The 20,612-nt window shown below is 40.0% G+C and overlaps 2 long non-coding RNA genes across 2 annotated transcripts; both read right to left on the bottom strand.

The window, feature by feature from the left end:
• Positions 1 to 1,973: 1,973 nt before the first annotated feature.
• On the bottom strand, positions 1,974 to 11,705 carry LOC121694581. The gene is made up of 3 exons (XR_006025826.1): positions 6,662 to 11,705; positions 3,510 to 3,547; positions 1,974 to 3,396 (listed from the first exon to the last, which is right to left on the bottom strand). It is a non-coding gene; the product is annotated as an uncharacterized LOC121694581 (long non-coding RNA).
• A 3,027-nt stretch (positions 11,706 to 14,732) lies between these two features.
• On the bottom strand, positions 14,733 to 16,513 carry LOC121694582. Its single transcript, XR_006025827.1, has 3 exons — positions 16,087 to 16,513; positions 14,981 to 15,283; positions 14,733 to 14,847 (listed from the first exon to the last, which is right to left on the bottom strand). It is a non-coding gene; the product is annotated as an uncharacterized LOC121694582 (long non-coding RNA).
• Positions 16,514 to 20,612: the final 4,099 nt, after the last annotated feature.

Below are 20,612 nucleotides of genomic sequence, written 5' to 3'. Positions count from 1 at the left end.
TGAATGGATGAATGAAGCAGTCAGATTTAAAGTCATTAACACAAGCAAAGACTCCCCTCTTTACACTGATGTCACACATTCTGGATGTGTTTCTCTTTATCTCATTGCATAAGTCCGGTTCTCTAGCTTGACATTCTGGTCTATTTGAATAATTCCTGGTCTTTGATGATCTGCAGTCCACTCTGTTGTCTGAGTCCACATCAGCCTCCTATTGACATGTTCCACAGGACAGTGTTACCTCCTCTCCTTTCTGTAGGTAATGGAAATGAGGGGACCCTTCAGGGGAAAACAATAGATAGATAGTTCACTGGATAGTTAAATCTTTACTGTCAATTTATAAAGATTGTATATGAATGTCTCTGTGTGAAATTACTAGTAGGCTATATCAAGAAGAAATAAAGAAATAAACTAAAAGCATCTCCTACCGTGGCATTGTATCATGCGACATACTAAAAGAATGAAACTCAGTGATTCCATCACAGCAAAGAAAGCGTATGAGGAAGTGCTTGACTATTTAGTGAGCAGCACACCCCTTTGAGGATGTGATGCTGTGATACTAACTTGGCCAAGTGCTAATAAGACATCATGGGAGCCATTTTATACTCTTAGGAGTGTGAATGAATCACATTGCAAATCACTAATGTAAAGTGATGTAGACGGGATTAAACTGCCAATTGGATCCCCGCTATGATTTCTTCGTCCAGAGAGAGCCCTCAGCCTCTGTAAACCTAGATTTAGTTCTAATAAATATTTTAGGTAGTGGTCATAACCAAACTCAAACCTATGCAATTTGGCCCAGCATTCGGTAATATCTTATTAATTTCCTAATGTAATGGTCTAATGTGGTAAGCTGGAAATCTGGCAGCAAAATGTTGAAGCTCATTACTAATGCTCACATGTCTTACCCAATCACATGATGACGACAGTGCTGCGCCTTTCAATCGTGCACATTTCGATATGCATCTGATTGGTCGTAGCACTAGCCAACTGTGTGTTGAAATGCATCGTTTGGTGCTGTCCCTTGGATTGGCAAGGCAGGCCACACACACACACACACACACACACACACACACACACACACACACACACACACACACACACACACACACACACACACACACACGCGTGGTAAGCTGGAAATCACAGGCAGGCCACACACACACACACACACACACACACAAACACGTACACATAATTCAAGAAGTTCTCAGAATTATGAACAGGCAAGATTGGGGTGAGGTTGTATAAAATTTATTTTACATGTGAAATCTATGAACTAATCATGTTTTGGTACTTGTTGTCTAGCAGATACCAGTGAGAATTGGGTGTGCATAATGCAATTCAGTGAGACAGTTAGAATCATATATGCCTTTCACCTTTTGTTTTCAGCCAGCAGCCAGACCAGCAGATACCCTGACTTTGCTGAATTACTGAAGCTAAGCAGGCTTAGTTAGTACTTGGATAAGAAACCTCCTTGGAAGAGTAGGTTCCTGCTGGAAGTGGTGTTGGTGGCTGGCCAGTAGGTGGCACTCTTCCCTGTGGCCAAAAGCCACCAAACAAATATCAATCCCAATGTCCTATTGCAGTGACAAGGACATGCATGAATGTTAATTCAGGTCCTGACTCACCATGGTTGTTAAAGATCCCATTGCACTTATCGCAAAGAGTAGGTGGTTGCCTGATTTGACACACACACACACACACACAAAAAACACACAAAACTCAGATACACAAAAACCACCACACACTCTGCACACACTCAATTACAAACACACAAGAAAGGAACAAAGTAGGAAATGAACACAATTTGACAAGCGTGACTTACTTTTGTGGAAAAAATGTGCTGGACTGGGCGGCGGTCATATTTTGTACCGCTCTGCGGTGCATCTAGTTGTTGGGATTCTTGTCCATATGGGACTGTAACTTAATCACTTTCATTTAGATGTAGCTTCATTTCATAGGACTGGCTGCACGGTGCGCTGTGATTCAAAATTAGGCTACATGAAGTAAATACATGGAAAGCTACTCACTTGAGCAGTAAGATGTATAAGGAACCCAAGGTAGGACAAACTTAGTGGCAGCTGCTGTTAACTCATGCAGATTTTACTGTCAAAATGTATTGAAGTAGCCCCTCTTTTCTTTTAAATAGTTTAACTTAAATTTCTCCAGTAGACATATTACAGAAAGTCTACAGTGGTGAGATATATTGCACTGTCATCTTGTATTGCACTGCCATCTTGTGGCCAGAGTAGGCCGAGCAGTGGCACAGTGTCAAAAAATGTCACTGCAACTCAGGGAGCTTCATTCACACCTTTGCGTCTCGAGGCCCAGTGCCTGTAAAACTTGTAGCGTAATTAGCACCAAAAAGGTTTCCAAAACATACGCTTCCAGAATAGCGTCAGAATAATAGTAGGAATAATGTCAGAATAGGACAATTGTGCTTTTGAATTTGTGTTTGGCTTTTGAGGGAGCATGTTGGTCATCTCTTTCAGTGTGCAATCAAGGATATTCTAATTTAATTTAGAGTAAACATGGCTTCACAAACATTATAAAATTGGTATTAGTTCATATTTTTCCTTTAAATATCTTTATATAGCATAGGCTAAATTTCACACCAACAGAACAACATAAGATAATTGAAGAGAAATGATGTGCAACAGCCGCCCACTTTGTCTCTCCTTTCTAGCCAATATTCAATGAATTTGAAAGACTAGTGTGAGAAACTTTCATGGGAAATTTAACAGGAAGCTCAGAGGGCAAGAGCTCCTTCCGCATTTGAACTGAAAAGAAGCTGTTTTTATGCATCTCACCCCAAACCACATATACTGTACTGTATGTGTTTTCTTTTACACTAATAGTTGCAAAACTATAGTTAGTCAGACACTTTCCTACAATAACTGGAGTAAATTTCAATATATCTCACGTCATCAGCAAGTAACAAATAAAACACCACTGCAACTAGGACGCAGATGACTGATAACCACATGATCTAACAAAAGCCTAAACTGATGCAATGAAATGAAAGGTGAGAAAACGCCCACTTACAGCCATACATAAAATTAACTGAAAAACAATTAGACAACATACTTGTAAAACAATAAAATAAAATAAATTAGACCACATCCAGCACAAAAGTCCCAGTAGGCCTTATGATTGAACTCCAGTAGTCTCCTCATCATGCCCTGACTGAGCACTGACACAGTGCACTGGCAGCAGTTTGAAGCTATGGACCCGCGGTTTCATAAATGGAGTTGTTCTTCATGATGGCCTTGTGTCCTGACGCCTTTGAGGCAAGTTCTCCATCCCCGCTGGTGGAACAGTCAGTTTTCTGCTCAGTCAGCTGAACAAGGGAGTACATGGGTTCCTGCTCTCTCTGGCTCACTGCATAAGGGGAACCTACAAAGGGGAATTAAGAGAACATTACTTTTTTAATATAAGTGCGTACCGAGTTCACTGTTATAGCATAAAAATAATTTCACTCTCAAGAAAAGTACCCAAAAACAACTCACACTCGTCATCGTCATCCTCTGCCTCTCCGTGCTGATAACTGGAAGACAGTAATGAGGAGGGATAGTGAGGAGCAGTGGCGGTTCTAGGATTTTTCTGAGACAGGGGCCACAAAGGGGCCACATCATACACTGAGGGGCCAAGAACCGGTCAACATCCATACACAGAAAATCCCTTGTTCAGTAAGGCAGAGGCACGTAGTCTACATTGATATTTTAGACAGAAATCATACATCATACACACATTTTTCGTTCAATTAAACAAGTTTTACTTGTTTAACTCTTTCCCCTTTTGTTGATAAGAGAAACCACTTTCACTGCCAGTTTGCGTACATTAAAACACACACACACACACACACACACACACACACACACACACACACACACAGCATGTGAGCAACAACTACATCATATTTACACAAACAAACTATTTTTACAATGGTCTGATTTGGAATGGTCTTTGAAGCCACTGTCTTGCTTCCAGTTAGAAAAGCCTGATTCTGATTTGAAGACTGACGATGGGTCATTTGAAAGCAAAAAAAATACGGAAGGGGTAGCAAAACACTAAAGATGGAATATTCCTACCATTTGAAGTCTTTGTATCAGAAGTCATTGAGTGGCCTCTTCCTATTTCCGTGCTGCATCTTGCGGAATACCAGTTTAGGAGAGGTTGCACAGAATCATCTGCTCTAGAATGGGAAATGTCTGGAGAGAAGAAAATGAAACAAGTTTGAGTAACTTAATTGTTATTAACTTTCATAACCCACTGTCAACCTGGCGTTTCTAAAATGAATGACAAAATACGCTCACTGTAGTGGCAATAGGAAATAGCATCATACCATTAGGAGCAGCTATGCTTGGTGACTGGTGGTTCTGAAGACTGTGGGTTGAAGTCACCACTCACCAGCTCCTGCGCCATCCCAGTCTGTAGGTGAAACACAAATGCGTGTCACAAAATCCATGCTTGTATTCAGCATGTCGTCTGGCAACTGTAAAACCAGTTATTATTTTTTTTTAAATCATATAAAGCTTGAGTGAATAGAGTAGAAAATGTATCCACTTTATCTCAATGAAACTCCCCTTGTCCTAACACTTTGAGACAGAATTCATGCGAAGCCCATGAATCAAATAAACTCAGAATAGTGGTTAATAACTTTGCAATGATAGCTCACATTAACTACAAAAACGTAGCATTAGCTATTAGGCATGTATTCTCATGTTCAGTTAGCAGCTGCCAAACTTTTTCCTCAAGCAATCAAAAAAAACGTTAGGCCTAGGCTATTTACATTTGGTAAGGCGCACTAGCGCATGTAATATTATTAATTTCGGATCCCAAACAAGCAGGATGTCCATTTCTCTGCATTTCATATAACACCGTTTCAAATACTTCATACATTACCTTTCCATACATAAAATCTATCAGCATGCTAACAATGAATAACAATCAAACCTCAACTCAAGTAAACTAACGTTAAGTTAATGTTAACAGTTCACTGACTAAGTCAGTTAACAGTTCACTGCAAGCTTGCTGCTGCTTCGTAATTTAATTGACAAACTTAACATATTAAATAAACGTCCCTTTCACATAATGATGATAACCAACATAGAGATTTGTGACTCACCAAGAAACTCCTGTGGAGGATGACACGCTGCCATCGGTTCTTCACGTTAGAATTCTAGCTGATACTTTCGTTAGCCAAATGTATCAGTTCTTCACGTTATACTTCCGTTAGCCAAATGTATCGTTTCTTCACATTAGCAGAGACATTTCTGGTTAGCCAAATGTATTCTTTCCTTTACAGTTCACTGTGTGCTTTAGCTTTCAAGCTTCATAGGTGCATTACTGCCACCAGTTGTTTGGGAATGGAATTGCATCTCTGATCGTCGTTCTCAACAAGTTTGACACTTATTGATGAGACGGTAAAGGGGCCAGTCAGGGGCCAATGAGATTTCAGATGGGGCCCGGGCCCCTGTGAAGCGCTGAGAGAGGATGAGCTCTAGACGACTCAGAAGCCATCAGGACTAGTCACAAATCCACATTTTGTTTTTGGTGTGTTATTTTCATTCTGTTGGAAATGTAAAGATTATGATGTGAAATCATTTATTATATTTTAAAAAAAAGTTTAACACACAACATTAGCCAGTCAAAATATCTTGTTGCTTTGATTGAGTTGTCTCAATGTGAGTTTGGTGTGTTCGCTAATCTAAAAATGTGTGTTGATATGTAGTTTTCTATGTATTTGAATGTTTTAGGTTTTGTTTTATGATGTTATATTTCATGGTGTGTATTTGATGTATTTCAGTTTAAAAACAAGTATAAGACAGGACATTTGTAACCGGAAGTTGTCGTCATCAGACTACATCAGGTTATATGGCATCTTGATTTGTCCAACTTACTGTAGGCCCTTGTTGTCTTAAGCAAAACCGCAGAAGTGAATATGACTGAATGTTCGTTTTTTTGTCTCTTTTGCTTTTAGTCATGCTGTGAGCCATGTTGTTTTAAATAAAACCATTTGCTTAAAGGAATTATCTGGAGTAAAATGCACTTTAGATCAATTTACGGATGATTGGGAGTACATACGTTGAGTTGACATCAAAATCATGTAATTCGGATGTGTTTTGAGAAAGTTTTATTTTATTTTTTAGTCAAAACTCGTTAGCGTGGAAGTGAGAAGGGCATATTATTTCACTGCTACAAAACGCTATTTTTATACCTCTTCTACAGTTCCAAACAACATTACATTTACGTGGTAGTGAGTAGAGGGTCCCTAAAGCCAAACCGAAGTATCCCGAGGTCTTTATGTGGTCGGATAGAGAGTCCAGAATGAATTTCATCAAGCCAGTACCTTTCCGGAAATGTTGCCATCTTTGCGGCCCTCTTTAGGGGAAAGTCCGTAGGAGTCGATTGCCAAATGTGGAGTAACATGCTCTGGAAATTCACAATTTCATCGCTGTTTAAAAAAAAAAAAAAAAAAAAAAAAGTCCAGTATTTCTTTTGAAATTGAAATGAAGTTGTATGGACTGGACTATGTTTTTTATAAAGGGAGAATTGTGGGGCTATATAGCAGCCAGCGCCCTGTAGGAGGACAACCAGCCTTGCAATTTGGGTCTCGTCGACCTGTCCTGGGTACATCACAAGAATTGTGAAACATTACCTGGTCAGGAGTTATAGTTCTCTGGAGATTGTATTTGCCTTTTCTATTCCATCAGCTCCAAAACAAATGGACAGACATATACTGTGTCCAGAGGAAAGGGCTCAAGCTGTGAGACGTGAAAGGTATTAAAGTATTAACATTTTGAGACTCTAGGGGGAGCTATAGAGTCGCCAAAAATGTCCAAAAATGCAATAGATACCTTTAAATCTTTTCACAGTGGTCTCAACCTGTAACAGAATCTCAGTGTAGGAAACTACATTCTACATTTAGATAAACAATTCAGACAATACAGTACCTTTGAGATGCATCATGACATTGTCAACTACCACAACCTCAATAGATAAATAAAAAAATACATTTTAATGGGTAATGGACTGCTGGTAGTCAGGAGAATAAATAGTTGCACTGACAAAGTTATAATAAATTCCATGAAATACACTCATATGAAACAGAATTTTCAAATAGGCTCTAAAACTCTTCTGCTCATAAGAGAAGAGATGTGGCAGTAGGTGTGTAGACCATGAGATGCTGCAGTAGCCTAACGGTGCCTACACAAATATAAGTATAAGTATAAGTATTTCTATCAGAAAGACTCAGGGAGGTACAATGAAAGTTAACACATGTTTTAATCCATCAAAGGATGTACAAAAGGCATAAGCAACAATAAGACAGTCTTTGGCATAGGCCCCGTCCTCGGTCCAGGTCACCGAGTGTGCCGACCCTTTCAGATCCTGCCGGTATGAGACGGCAGGGGCGGAGCCTACCCCCAAAGAATAAGAAATAAAGATACCCACCAGAATGCTTAGATGGTCATCCTCTCTGAAATAGAGCATAACAATATTAAAAAGTGCATGTTGTATTATCCGGTTGAGCTCGGGAGATGAATCAGAGAAAGCGAGACAGACAGAGACACATGAAGAATATACTATTAATAAAATAAACTGATGATTTGATGAGGATGATGGATTCGACCACCTGTGACTCAAATTCTATGATTGATTTAAAGTTATGGAAGGGAATTGAGATTGCAGATGTTCAACCCTTTGAACAAGACTGCTTGAGTGACTAGTGCTTGCAGAAGCTTAGCTTAAGGGTTAACTAACAACGTGCAGGACGATGAGCTTGCAATTACAAACGCTCAGGGTCAGTGCAGGGGATAGAGCCTGCAGTTGCAGATGCTCAGGGTCAGTGCAGCAGAATAGAGCTCGCAGTTGCAGATGCTCAGGGTTAGTGCAGCGGGATAGAGCTTGCAGTTGCAAATGCTCGGGGGACAATGAGCTTGCAGTGGCAGAAGCTCAGGTTAGTGCAGAAGAAATAGCGCTTGCAGTTAAAGATTATGACCTGCACAAACGCGACCAAGCCAGTACGGGCACCAGAAACGAAGAGATGAGTAATATGATTAAATTTAGATAACCACCACCAGACATTTGCAAGAGGAAGTATATTGAATACGAAATGCTCATTACTGCTGAGTGAGTCTTTAGTAATCAAGAACTCAGTAACCACACAGTCAATAGATCCTTGTGAGCCTTGTGACAAGCAAATGGAGTAGCTAGCTCTTAATTGATAAGCAAGTTGATGCAAAATATTACAGTTTGTGAACTCCATTTGTTACGGTTCAATGGTGAACAGAAGCTGCGAGGACAAGATGTACAGCAGATGAAATTAACAGACTACTGTCCATCCGGCAGAGGTAAAGCCATGTTAAAGAAAGCTAAATAGCACAACGTATAGGCCTACTATTAGGATAGAAATGTAAACGGCAAGGTTTAGATTAATGAATTAATTATGTTGACTTACCCAAATAACAGCACGGTGTAGTGTCCATGACAGATTATATCCGATTTAAGTACGACCCCTAAATGTGATGACTTGTTTCCGTGAGCAAGCCGCATCCTGCAACGGAATGGAGCTAAAGCAGATCCAAGGGCAAGATGAAAAGAGTGAGCCATGCTTTTGCACCTTGCTCTTGGAAAGGCCCCCCAAAATAAGATGAGCAGCATAGGTAACGTTAGCTAAACGAGACAGGAAAACATGATAGACATTGTCCATAGGTAATAAGTTCAGAGAGAAAAGGTATAGAGAAACAGATAGAAAGCTTGAGCACTCTCTGGTGAAAAGAAGAAAATTACCAGCATGGTCTGCAGCGATTGCAGCGAAGTCGAGGAGCTTGCACAAGCTCAGAGCTTTCGTAAGCTCGGTTCTTGCACGGCAAGAATGTAATGCAATGTGGTGCAAATCCCCGTGGAAAGTGCTTAATGATCGTTCGGTTCGATAACGATTGATGATTGCGATTTGATGATTGCGATTCGAGTCGACTGCCGAGTCGAGTTGCGTATGTATATGATGAGTGAAGTGGGGTGATGCTAGGATAAAAGAAATTAACTGTTGTGACGTGAGATTACCCGAGGTTTTGCTTGCAGAAGCTAGACCAAGGGCGGCGGTGCGTAGTGACTAGAATGTATTAACACTTTATTCTGTGCCTAAAGTGCCGGCTGTGCGTAGTGACTGGAGAAGAGTGGCTCGGGTCCATCGTAATTAAAATAATGCTTTAGCTGAGCCGAATAACCACCACCAGACCTTTGAAAGGTAGCTTACCTTATTTGACGCTTGCGAGAGCTATTTGCGCATCTAGAAGGGCTTGATCCTGAGGTCTTATATAGGACTCGTAAGCCGACGAAGACCATCTTCCGAGCAACTTGATTGAGGATGCAGGTAATCCTAGAGCGGCTGCTGACGTTGCAGCGCCGATGCGAAAGGAATGGCCGGTATATTGGGAGGTTGAGAGCCCGCAGCTACCAACCGCTGTCGACAAGTGGATTCTGAACCATTGTTTAGACATAGATAACCCAGTCGGTAGAAGAAAGAGAGGTGCATTAGGAGAAGTGTGTGGGTGAAGTTTAAGATAGTTGATCATAGAAGTATAGGGACAGAAGAGTTATTTACTTTAGAATCTCTGATAATGACAAAGACCTGAGGTGTCCATTTTAGAATGTTTCAGAATTACACTATAGAAGCGGGAGGAGAAGAGGATGGCTGAGCAAGCCAGATCCTGAGAAGGGTTAAAAACCTGGCTGTCAGAACAAAATTCCCCAGAGCGCATGAACCCATAGAAAGCCATGAGGAACACATTCAAGGAGTGAATTGATAGGGAGTGAAAAGAGAGCCAGGGTTAACTAACCAGCGGCAGACCTAAGGACACAACAGGACAAGACAAAATACAATCAACAGATACATAGCTGGAGTACACTAGCACTTATGGATGGTCGCTGAGGATGGTTTAGCATATAACTAAAATAAAGACAAGAGATGGAAGAGTAATCCTCATCATGCTGACTGGGTGAAATAAGATTAAATGAGTAACAAAGCATTGCTCCAGAGCCAAGAGTAAGTGGGTGTTTAGAATATGTGAACCAGCATCACAGACCTTGTAAATTAAATAGTTAGAGTGAATTGGTGATGTAGACTAATAAATGCTGATTGATTTTATTATATGACGATTGAGAATTATGTGATTGAGATTCGAGGACATATGGATATTCGATAGTGAATTACAAAATCTAATGATTAAACAATGTAAGTTCACTAATGCTGCTGCTCCTACTGTGGTGGGATAAAGACATGAAGAGTAGGCTACAGGGTTAGCGCATAGCTTAGATGAGGAGGTAAATAAGTTGACATCACATGACCTGGATGAAGTAAGACTAAATATGAACCAAAGCACTGTCCCTCGATGAACGTTTTGGCTATAGGCCTACGTGAACCAGCCCCGCATCCCTGCATGAAGTAGATAGTTACGGTGAGGGTCAGTACTCCCCTGCCGACAGATGCATACCCTTAAATTAAAGAGAGAGGCATTTACATTAAACGAAGAGGAGCTGCTCCTGAAATTGAAAGATTATTAAGATGTTAAGTAATGAAGAAATGGGAAGGAATGCCATCCCTGTGCTTGCGGCTGCCGTGACGTAATGGAAGATTACGAATGACGACAAGCAAAGTGCATTGTGCTTGGAAAAAGTATAAGGGTGAGTGCAGTATTGGCCTGAAGGAGAGTTTGTGCCTGCTAGAGGTGTTGCTCTTTTGGCAAAGAAGAGTTAGAGGAAAGATCTTGTTCTAGTCCCTACAGCCTGAAGACCTGCAAGGAGGAATGGAGTGGTTAGAGAGGAGACATAGCGTTTTCAAAAGGACCTAGCATGCAGGCAAATAAACAGCCATGATACATTACGTTGCCATTAGTTAAATCAATGAATGTATGGGCCTACATATTATGTAGACACATAACCAATGACAGTAACAGACGATGACAGACAATAATGATCAGCCAGACATGAGATAATGAAAATAAGATATGGCCTTCAGGTGCATCGGAACTATTATGAGTTAATGACATTAGTAGCCTACCGCCCTGCAGACAATACCAACAGCATCTCTGCGACTACTGCAGCCAAGAAGGAAGAGTACTTTTGTCCCTGTTGGCCTTCCATACACAACAGCCTGACCAGCGAGACAATTTGCCTAGGATGTGGACCTAGCAAAGCTGTATCATAGCAACTTTGGCAAGGAAACCATCGCGAGTGTCGATAACTGGAGTAGCCTAACTGAGTTTTTTAAAAGGTTCCGTACATGCATGTTAACAGCGTAGCCTGATAAGTCTGACGGTTTTCGTCAGAAAAGTTTAGCAACCATATTTGCGTTGTTAGCGATACGACGTTAACCTCATTAAGCACTAGGATCTAACACGAGACTAGGGTGAAAGAGAACCTCCGAGCCGCGGAACTTGTCTCTTTCCGTTGATAAGACCGGGCGGACAACCCGAACAGTGGCACAATTTGGCCTACCTTACTCTCCGACGTTTACTATGCTACATTAATGGAAACCCCCGAGACTTTGGTGAGATGCGTCCAACTCAGTTGAAGCGAACGTAAGGTAGACTAAGCTACTGGTCTGTGACTGCATCAAATGTTAAAGTTGTGGCGAAGTGAATGACTAGCTACCCGTGCATGGATACGGAACATCGAAAATCGGCACCTGAAAGCAACAGGCAGGTGCAAAGTAAAGTGATGCAGACTGGTGATTGGTCGGAAGTAATGAATGAATGAGTGACGCATGCATTGAGTCTTCCTGACAGAATTTACGCTAAAAGCTTCCATATATACTCTTTTGATCCCGTGAGGGAAATTTGGTCTCTGCATTTAACCCAATCCGTGAATTAGTGAAACACACACAGCACACAGTGAACACACAGTGAGGTGAAGCACATGTTACCGGCCTCAGACCTAGGGGAATCTGGGCAGGTACAAGACCACAGGCTGGATAGCACTGTGGGTTGAAAAGAAGTGGAGATACAGAAATGATGTCTTTCTCAAGCACTGGACGTTTATTTCTGAGTGCTCGAGCTACCGTCTCCACGGCAACCCACTACGGTAAAGCAGTGTAACATCGCCATCTACTGGCATGAAGTAAAATACATGGGAATGTTATCTTAAATGTAATAAAACAAAAAAAATAGGAGGGGGTAACTGTTTAATTAAACTAATATAAGAGGCCATTTTCTCTACCCATTACACACACACTAATCCCGGCGCAGTGAGCTGCCTGCTACAACAGCGGCGCTCGGGGAGCAGTGAGGGGTTAAGTGCCTTCAAGGGCACTTTAGCTGTGGCCCACTGGTCAGGGCTCGAACCGGCAACCCTCCGGTTACGAGTCCAAAGTGCTAACCAGTAGGCCACGGCTGCCCCCAAACATGGTTGCGTTGAATGCAGTGCTGGAGAAGCATCTCGCTCACTTTGCATAGGTTTATGTCATCCGTTGCCGAATTGTATTGAGGTTCCGTTGGGTTGCTTTGCTCCCATCGCCTCCGTCAAAAAGTAGAGAAATGTTCAACTTTTGCTGCACCAACGGACAGCAACGCAAGGCACCTGTTGCGTTTTGTGTCCACTCTGGTGTCTACGGGGCTCCCGTAACACAGTAGAGATCGCTACTCCTGTAGGTGTGGGTGCGCTCGTCTTCGGACTGTGAGGATTTCACAGGGTAAAAGAGGAGGTATCTTTCAGTGTATGTGTCTCATGCGAGGGCCCCTTTTCAACGGGTTTAGGATGTACAATAGGGTTGACTTTGTTGAGAGGTTTTCTCTATCTGAATCAAATTCCCTAATTTGGGGTTTGGGGGCTAAGGAAGGTGGACTACTTCAGAGTCACTTTCTATCTCTTAGTCGCTGTTCCCTATTCCCTTGGTTCGTACTTCAATATGTGGTTAACTTCACTAAAAGAGGAAGAAATTCAGAGCTGTTTTTGCAAGAGTTGTTTGTCATCAAAATCTGAGAGAGGTCAAAAACTCACTACGGACGTTCGTCTGGCCGTCCAGATTTGAGAGAAAATCAACTACCCTATTATTTGGGGATTCTTGTCAAAATTAAATTAAAGCTCCTTTTTAAATTAAAGATCCAAAGAAAAAAGAAGATCAAAAAGGCCCTGAACAAGGGGCCGTTCTCTTTTTATACCCCTCTCGGTCAGATAGAACATGTCCAAATTTGGTATTGTGTCTTGCCATGAAATATTGGTTCTGCTTTTTTGTTTTTGTTTGGTTGCCAGTCAGCTTTTTGTTTTGCTGACAAACAGTTTCTTACAGCTGGTACATTATGTTCTTACATTCTGTCTTTACATTTTGTTCAAAGCACATCTCATTTAGCATACAGTAACACACTTTAATTCTAACACAACCTTTTTATATCTAAGCAAACACATTTTATGTAGCAAAACATTTTAAGTTTTATAAGCAAACTTTCTTATATATATTTAAGAAAAAACACTCTTTAAGTTTAAGCAAAATCATAATAGATTATTCTAGAAAAAAAAACAATTTATGCTTTTAATTAAGAAAACACACTTCAATTCTAAACTTCTAAGTTTTTAAACATTATAAGTCTAACTTGTTTCACACTGGTTGTCTATCATTATCTTGCAGCATTTGCACATTTTTATTTGTTTTAGAGCAAGCTGGATTTAAGCAGTTATATGACTAAAATCTTTTAATAATAAATCATGAGTCTGATTATTAATTATTATCACATCTTCACATTGTAAAGTCACGCTACACACCAGCCAATCAAATTGCGGTTATGCTTCAAGGTATACACCACAGGAAAACCCACCGGCATGCAGTAACGCAACGCGAGCGTGTCAATCTAGGGTAAGCGCAGCAAGATTAATTTAGACAGCTTACTTCCTGTCTAAATTCTTGGTGTCTATACTATAAGACACACAATTAGTAACATTCAGAAGGCAGCATTAGAATGACTGATAATGAGACAGGTTTCTGGAATACATTTTTGTCATAAATATGTACATCTTAAAGAGTCAAGACATGACTGGCATTGTATAAATATCACAGTAAAGGAGAGAGATGTTTAGAAGCAGTGAAAATGTAATATAAATGTTTAAACATTGTTGTTTAAATGAGTAGACAAGTAGACACACATTCTCCATACTCATCACATCACCCAAGTTAATTGTCTTGTGGATCATGGCACGGCTCACGGCTCAGATAATGGCTTGAAAATAATTTTGATGGAACACTGACTCATAACAGGGAGAATCTGTTTGTTTCAATAGACATCATTTTTGGCACATTTTTGCCTTTATTATGATAGGACAGTTAAAGACTGAAAGGAAGTGAGTGGGAGAGAGAGATGGGATTGGGAAATGCCCCGGGCCGGCTCCCCATGGGCACTTGGACCCAAATGTAGTAGGCTATGAGTGCTGTAGCCAGTTGCACCACAGCACCCCCCCCCCCCCCCCACACACACACACACCCAGACATATTTTTGACTGCAGTTCTTTATTATTTCTAATTTCTTATAAATACATATATTTTGGTTGAACAAAACCACTGTTGTCCGCCTCCCTCTTTTATATTGTGGTTCTGAGCTGGCCATAACATTGTACATTTGGTATTGTATCGTAGCCTATAGGATAAAAAATAGTGTTTACATACTCATTATTTACCTCTTCCTTGACAGAAGTTTACATACTCATTTTATTTACCTCTTCCTTGACAGAAATGGCCACTGGTTATAATAGCCACAGCAATCATGACCACTCCGATGTTGCACAGTATCCGAAAGAAGTTCTCATTACAATGTGAAACCTGTTCAGGTTCTAACTCAACAGGTGTGGACATATCTTGTGCTGTCGGCATACAACAGGGTTTTGAATAACAGAGCAATTTACAACAATAGGAAATTAAAAACAAAGCACATTTTCACAGACTCATTAAAGTTAAGTTTAAATTGCACTGTGAAAAAAACCCTTAAATACTCACCATAAACTTTGAGGAAAACTGCACGTCTTCCACACACATCCGGCTCTGTTGCAGACAGTGGTGCATCTGACACCACACAGCTATAGTTGCCTGTATTGACCTGCTGGACTCTTCTGAGATGGAAACTAGCCTGCTTCTTCTGAGAATCCCACATCTCAATGTCAATGATGGTGTGATTCCTGCAGAGGTACGCAAGGAGGACTACGGTGTCTGGAGCATCAGTAGAGGAGCATCTGAAATCCACATGTGCTCCTGCTGTCACTCTGGACTCATCAGTGGCTATGACTGCTGGATACACTCTCTCTACATAAACACAGATGTGAGGAAATACTGTTACTGCTGGATATACTCTCTACATAAACACAGACATGAGGAAATACTGTTACTGCTGGATATACTCTCTACATAAACACAGACATGAGGAAATACTGTTACTGCTGGATATGCTCTCTACATAAACACAGACGTGAGGAAATACTGTTACTGCTGGATATACTCTCTACATAAACACAGACTTGAGGAAATACTGTTACTGCTGGATATGCTCTCTACATAAACACAGATGTGAGGAAATACTGTTACTGCTGGATATACTCTCTACATAAACACAGACATGAGGAAATACTGTTACTGCTGGATATGCTCTCTACATAAACACAGACATGAGGAAATACTGTTACTGCTGGATATGCTCTCTACACAAACACAGACATGAGGAAATACTGTTACTGCTGGATATACTCGCTCTACACAAACACAGACATGAGGAAATACTGTTACTGCTGGATATACTCTCTACATAAACACAGACATGAGGAAATACTGTTACTGCTGGATATACTCTCTACATAAACACAGACATGAGGAAATACTGTTACTGCTGGATATACTCGCTCTACACAAACACAGACATGAGGAAATACTGTTACTGCTGGATATACTCTCTACATAAACACAGACATGAGGAAATACTGTAACTGCTGCTGCCCCACAAAAAAAACCTTTGGTTATCATAAAACATGTACCATTAACATTCATGGTTCAAACAAGAATAACAATAGTATTCAAGTATGATTGATCGGCCATGATGTGATGAGAGCTCTTACCAATTATTTGGATGGAGATGGAGTTTCCCCCGTCCTCTCACCTCACTGGGCTGGTATTTTGTTCTGGAGAACAAGCAGCTGTAACTTCCTCTGTGCTCTTTTGTGGCACTTGTCACTTGGAAAGTGGAGTCATAATTGTTGGTCGAGGCCTTCTTTATGCCAACTCCGTCCTTGCAGAGGTAAACAAACATCACTTCCTCAGGTTTCTTTGATCCAAATGTGCTGCACTTGAACTCAAAATCCCCCCCAACTTTAACACTTGAAGAAGATCCAGAAATGTGAGCAGGGAGAACAGGATCTTTATCTGCAGCTGTTATAAAATATGAAAAACAAAGTGAATTTAAATGGTCTTGACATGTTACAGGTTTTTTTTTTATTTCTCGATTAAACAGACCTGAGCCCTGGGACACTGTGGGAATCTCCTCTGTCACAGTAAGTGCAACTGTAAGATTAAATTAACACATGAATACAAATATATACAATCAATAGTTTCATTAAATCTGTTATCAGCAATTGAAATTAATACTTAAAGAGCATTTACTATTTAATAGATATTAAAATAAACATCTCACAGCGTGTGAGAACCAAGCCTATGGACAGCAAAACAGCAGTAGTTTCAGACTAAATTAAGAGCAGGCAGCCCTGAATGACGCATGTAGAAATGGCTTTTCACCTATCGACGTATTCTTAAGTCAGTGTGGTCTCAGTTTTCTGCCTATGCGGCTATAGTCACAATTTATTTTCTCTCTGAGACAAAGCATGATATGTGTCCTGGTTTTAGCGAGGTTTCATCAGCTGGGTTTGATAATGAAGTCACCCTGACTGGTAAGGTTAAACAAGAGAATGGGGGTTGGGAGTCTTTTAGATGAGATTTTTTAATAACCAGTTGTTTGTGTATGTATGTAGGCTATATTTATGCATGTGTGTGTGTGTGTGTGTGTGTGTCTGTGTGTCTCTGTGTGTGTGTGTGTGTATACATGTGCATGCTAAGATGCTGCATTAAGATGTTGCCTGCTACGTTTCGGTTTTCATATAGTCATACCCTGCATTGACCACTAGAGGGAAGTAGCTCCTCTGGTCAACACATTTTCACATAACTTCTGTCTGCACATGTTTACTCCTCGGTACATTGTGATGCTGTGGTCATCTGATGCCATAACCTTGTTACCATCATTGGTGTCATCCAGCATTAGTCATGCTACATAACTTGTATTGGAATCTGAAGGTATTGCTATTGGTAGCTCCATGTTTACGCCAGCATGTGGAGCGTAATAACTCTTCTTTCCAATGTACTGGTATGTTCATTCACATAGAGAAACATCAGTGACAGACTTAACCAGACTTACTTTTAGAAAAGGCAACATGAGCTCACATGCAAGTTGATCAAAAGAATGTGAGTTATTATAATGTGAGAAATTAATCTACATTTTGATAATAAATAATTATTAATACATAAATAAATAAATCATGTTTATGTATATTCTATAAAACAGTGTGCAGATGAGCCATGCATTGAATATATGAATGAGGCTCAGCATATTCAGGTGTGTTGAAAAATCTTTGGGGGGTGCTCTGCAGCACACAGATTCTCCTGTAAAAAAGCTCACTACAAGCTGAACTCAGATATTGGCAGCCCTGATTATTCAGTTTTTATTATTATTATTATTATTATTATTTATTTATTTCATTTGTAACAGACATGCACAAGTTTCCACATAAATGTTGCCATTTGATGCACCCATCAGATATAACTGGTGTCTAAACCCAGAGAAGACATAACTGTCTGCTGTGCCACATACAGAGAGAGCCAAGATGTAACGCTGGCAACAGGGTCGACACATTTGTTCAAGACATACAAAACACATTTCCCTTTACACTACTGCAGCCAGTTAGACCAATGCTGACACTATGACAACCAATGGACCAATCATGTTGCTGATCTGCAACTCTGGTCTGAAATGTTCTAAAGTGGTGGTTTCTGTGGGAGAGTTGGTGTGGCTGATCACTTCTCAAGGCTGACAAGATGATCTTTTCTGTGAACTTAACAAAACAGAACATTTAGGGGTACAAGGCTGTGATGTCTGTGTCTGTGAATAATCTAGAGTTGATGCGTCAAGATGATTTGGGGGAGAGAATGGTCAAATAAAAGGTTTTTGTATGGTAATACGCAGCTTAGAACTGAAGGACTAGAGAGAAGTCGAGGACTTCCTGTGGACGACATAGTGGTGGCTGTGGTCCAAATTTGCACACAGACTATACTTCCTCACAAGCACTCACATTTTATCATGAGAAGTGTTATTTACAGAAGAAACATGTAGATAGTGAGAAAGGATCATACACTGCAAAAAGAGATGTGTTAAAAATTACACATCATGTGTAGAATTTTAACACATGTGGTGAGTGTGTTCAGGGACTACACATGTTGTGTCAAATTTTACACAATAGATGTGTGAGCCATTTTAACACAGAAATTGTGTCAGGTAATTTTACACAGAAAATGTGTTATTTTACACAATCGATGTGTGAGCCATTTCAACACAGAAATTGTGTCAGGTAAATTTCACACACAAATGTGTGATATCAATACTTTTTACACATTAAGTGTGTGAGACATATTTACACTCAAATATATAATTTCAAAACATTAAGTGCTGATTATGTGTAGCTGAAAATTAAAAGAATTGACTGAATGTGTTAACATTACCAAGCATCTGTAATCATTAAAAAATAAAGGGAGACAAATGTCAAAATATATTTGCCATTTAATGAGTGCAAAGTACAACAAAAGCTACTGCACTAAGTGTAGCAGGATATGCAGTGATAAGAGATCATATCAGAAGCATGAATACATATTAAAAGATACAATCACAGTTATGACTAATGGATGACACGTAACAACATATAACAGTCATATCAGAAAACACAGATGCATGAATACATTTCATAAGAAACATGTTTAGATCCCTGAGATAATAATAAAAAACGCCACATCATAAGTGTTGTCAATGGTAATTTGTTTAGAGTAACTATAGTTCATCTGTATAAAAAAACCCACTTGCATAATAATCAAACACACAGTTGAAAATACACCATCAAAAATAAGTCTAAATGTGCATACTATACTGCATAGGTAACATTTTGGTGTAATTATTCTTCTGTAAGTCACCACTTGCAGCTACATTAAAGGAACCATATGTAAGATTGTGGCCAAGACCGGTACTGCAATCACTTTCAAATTACTGTAGAGTGGTGTATCCCCTCCCCCCTGACTCGAGGTTGCCAACTCGGATGCCGAAACACTACTGACTTTGTGATTAGTAGTTAGGTGGAGGGTGGCGCATTAGGCCAAAACATGACATGGCATGACAAAACACAACATCAACATCAGTTGAGGGCTGCAACTTCACTTTTTAAATGACAATATCCTGGCCGGACTACTGTTGTCAGTGATATAAGTATTTGAAATGAACATGATTTCTTAATGTCTAGTGACATATCAGGGCTATTTTATGATTAATTGAAATACATTTCTTACATACGGTTCCTTTAACAATAATTGTAACACGGGCAACAAGACAAAATAACTTTCTCTTGTTTCCTTAAAAAATATAAAATTCAATAGTCATAGGCATGGTCAAAAAACAGTGTTAGTCTAGACTATTTACACAATTTATGAATTATAATGAAATCATTACAACTATTTAAACTGTTTCTTTTTTAACAAAAATATTTAATAATGACCTAGTTACAGTGGCTGACCGGTGCAAACGACCTTCAATTAAAGGTGTGGTTCAGGATTTTGGACATAGGACCTCATTTCCTTGACCTTGAATTTTCCCTTGGGTATCAATAAAGTATCTGTCTATCTATCTATTTCCAAGTTAGCAAGTGTGATATTTATCAGTGGAGACCGTTTTTAACACGTTTCATCCAGTCCTTATAGTTGCAGAGTTTGCAGGTGCTAGGCTAGCGCAAGTCATCAGTATGTGTTAGCCTGCCACTAAAAACAATCTTACCCTCTCCAAAGTACACCCGAGGCAAATAAATTATAACGCCAGACAATCGATGTAAATGTCTGTGTTGATAGAATAGTATTAGAAATAAAACTACCCTTGCATCGCATTGCAATAGTTATACTTTGTTCCCTGAAGTTGGTAGTAGGCAAATAAGCAACGGCAGCGGTGGACTGATATTACCTAGGCTACTGTACTTCTAGCAGGGTTCCTACACATTTTCAATTTCAAAATTCCATACTTTTTCCATACTCAAATTTCCAAACTTCTCGGTAGATTTTTCTGACCATATTCTCGACATTGCGGCCACATCTGGTTTGGGATAACTCGGGGAAAACAAAGGTATGGACAACTGAGGTGAATTTAGTTGAGTTAGTCCATTTAGCTGAGTCATTTTTAGTTGTATCTTGACGATGGGGACTGACAGTTATGCTACACAATAGTAGGAATGGTTCATTATGACCTGAGTGAATTGATTAGTACTGCAAATGCAATAGTCTGGAAACACAAATA

Source organism: Alosa sapidissima, chromosome 20 (assembly GCF_018492685.1).
Source record: "Alosa sapidissima isolate fAloSap1 chromosome 20, fAloSap1.pri, whole genome shotgun sequence".
NCBI classification, from domain to species: domain Eukaryota; kingdom Metazoa; phylum Chordata; class Actinopteri; order Clupeiformes; family Clupeidae; genus Alosa; species Alosa sapidissima.
Note: the sequence above shows the minus strand (reverse complement) of the source record. Positions and strands in the feature narration are given on the sequence as shown.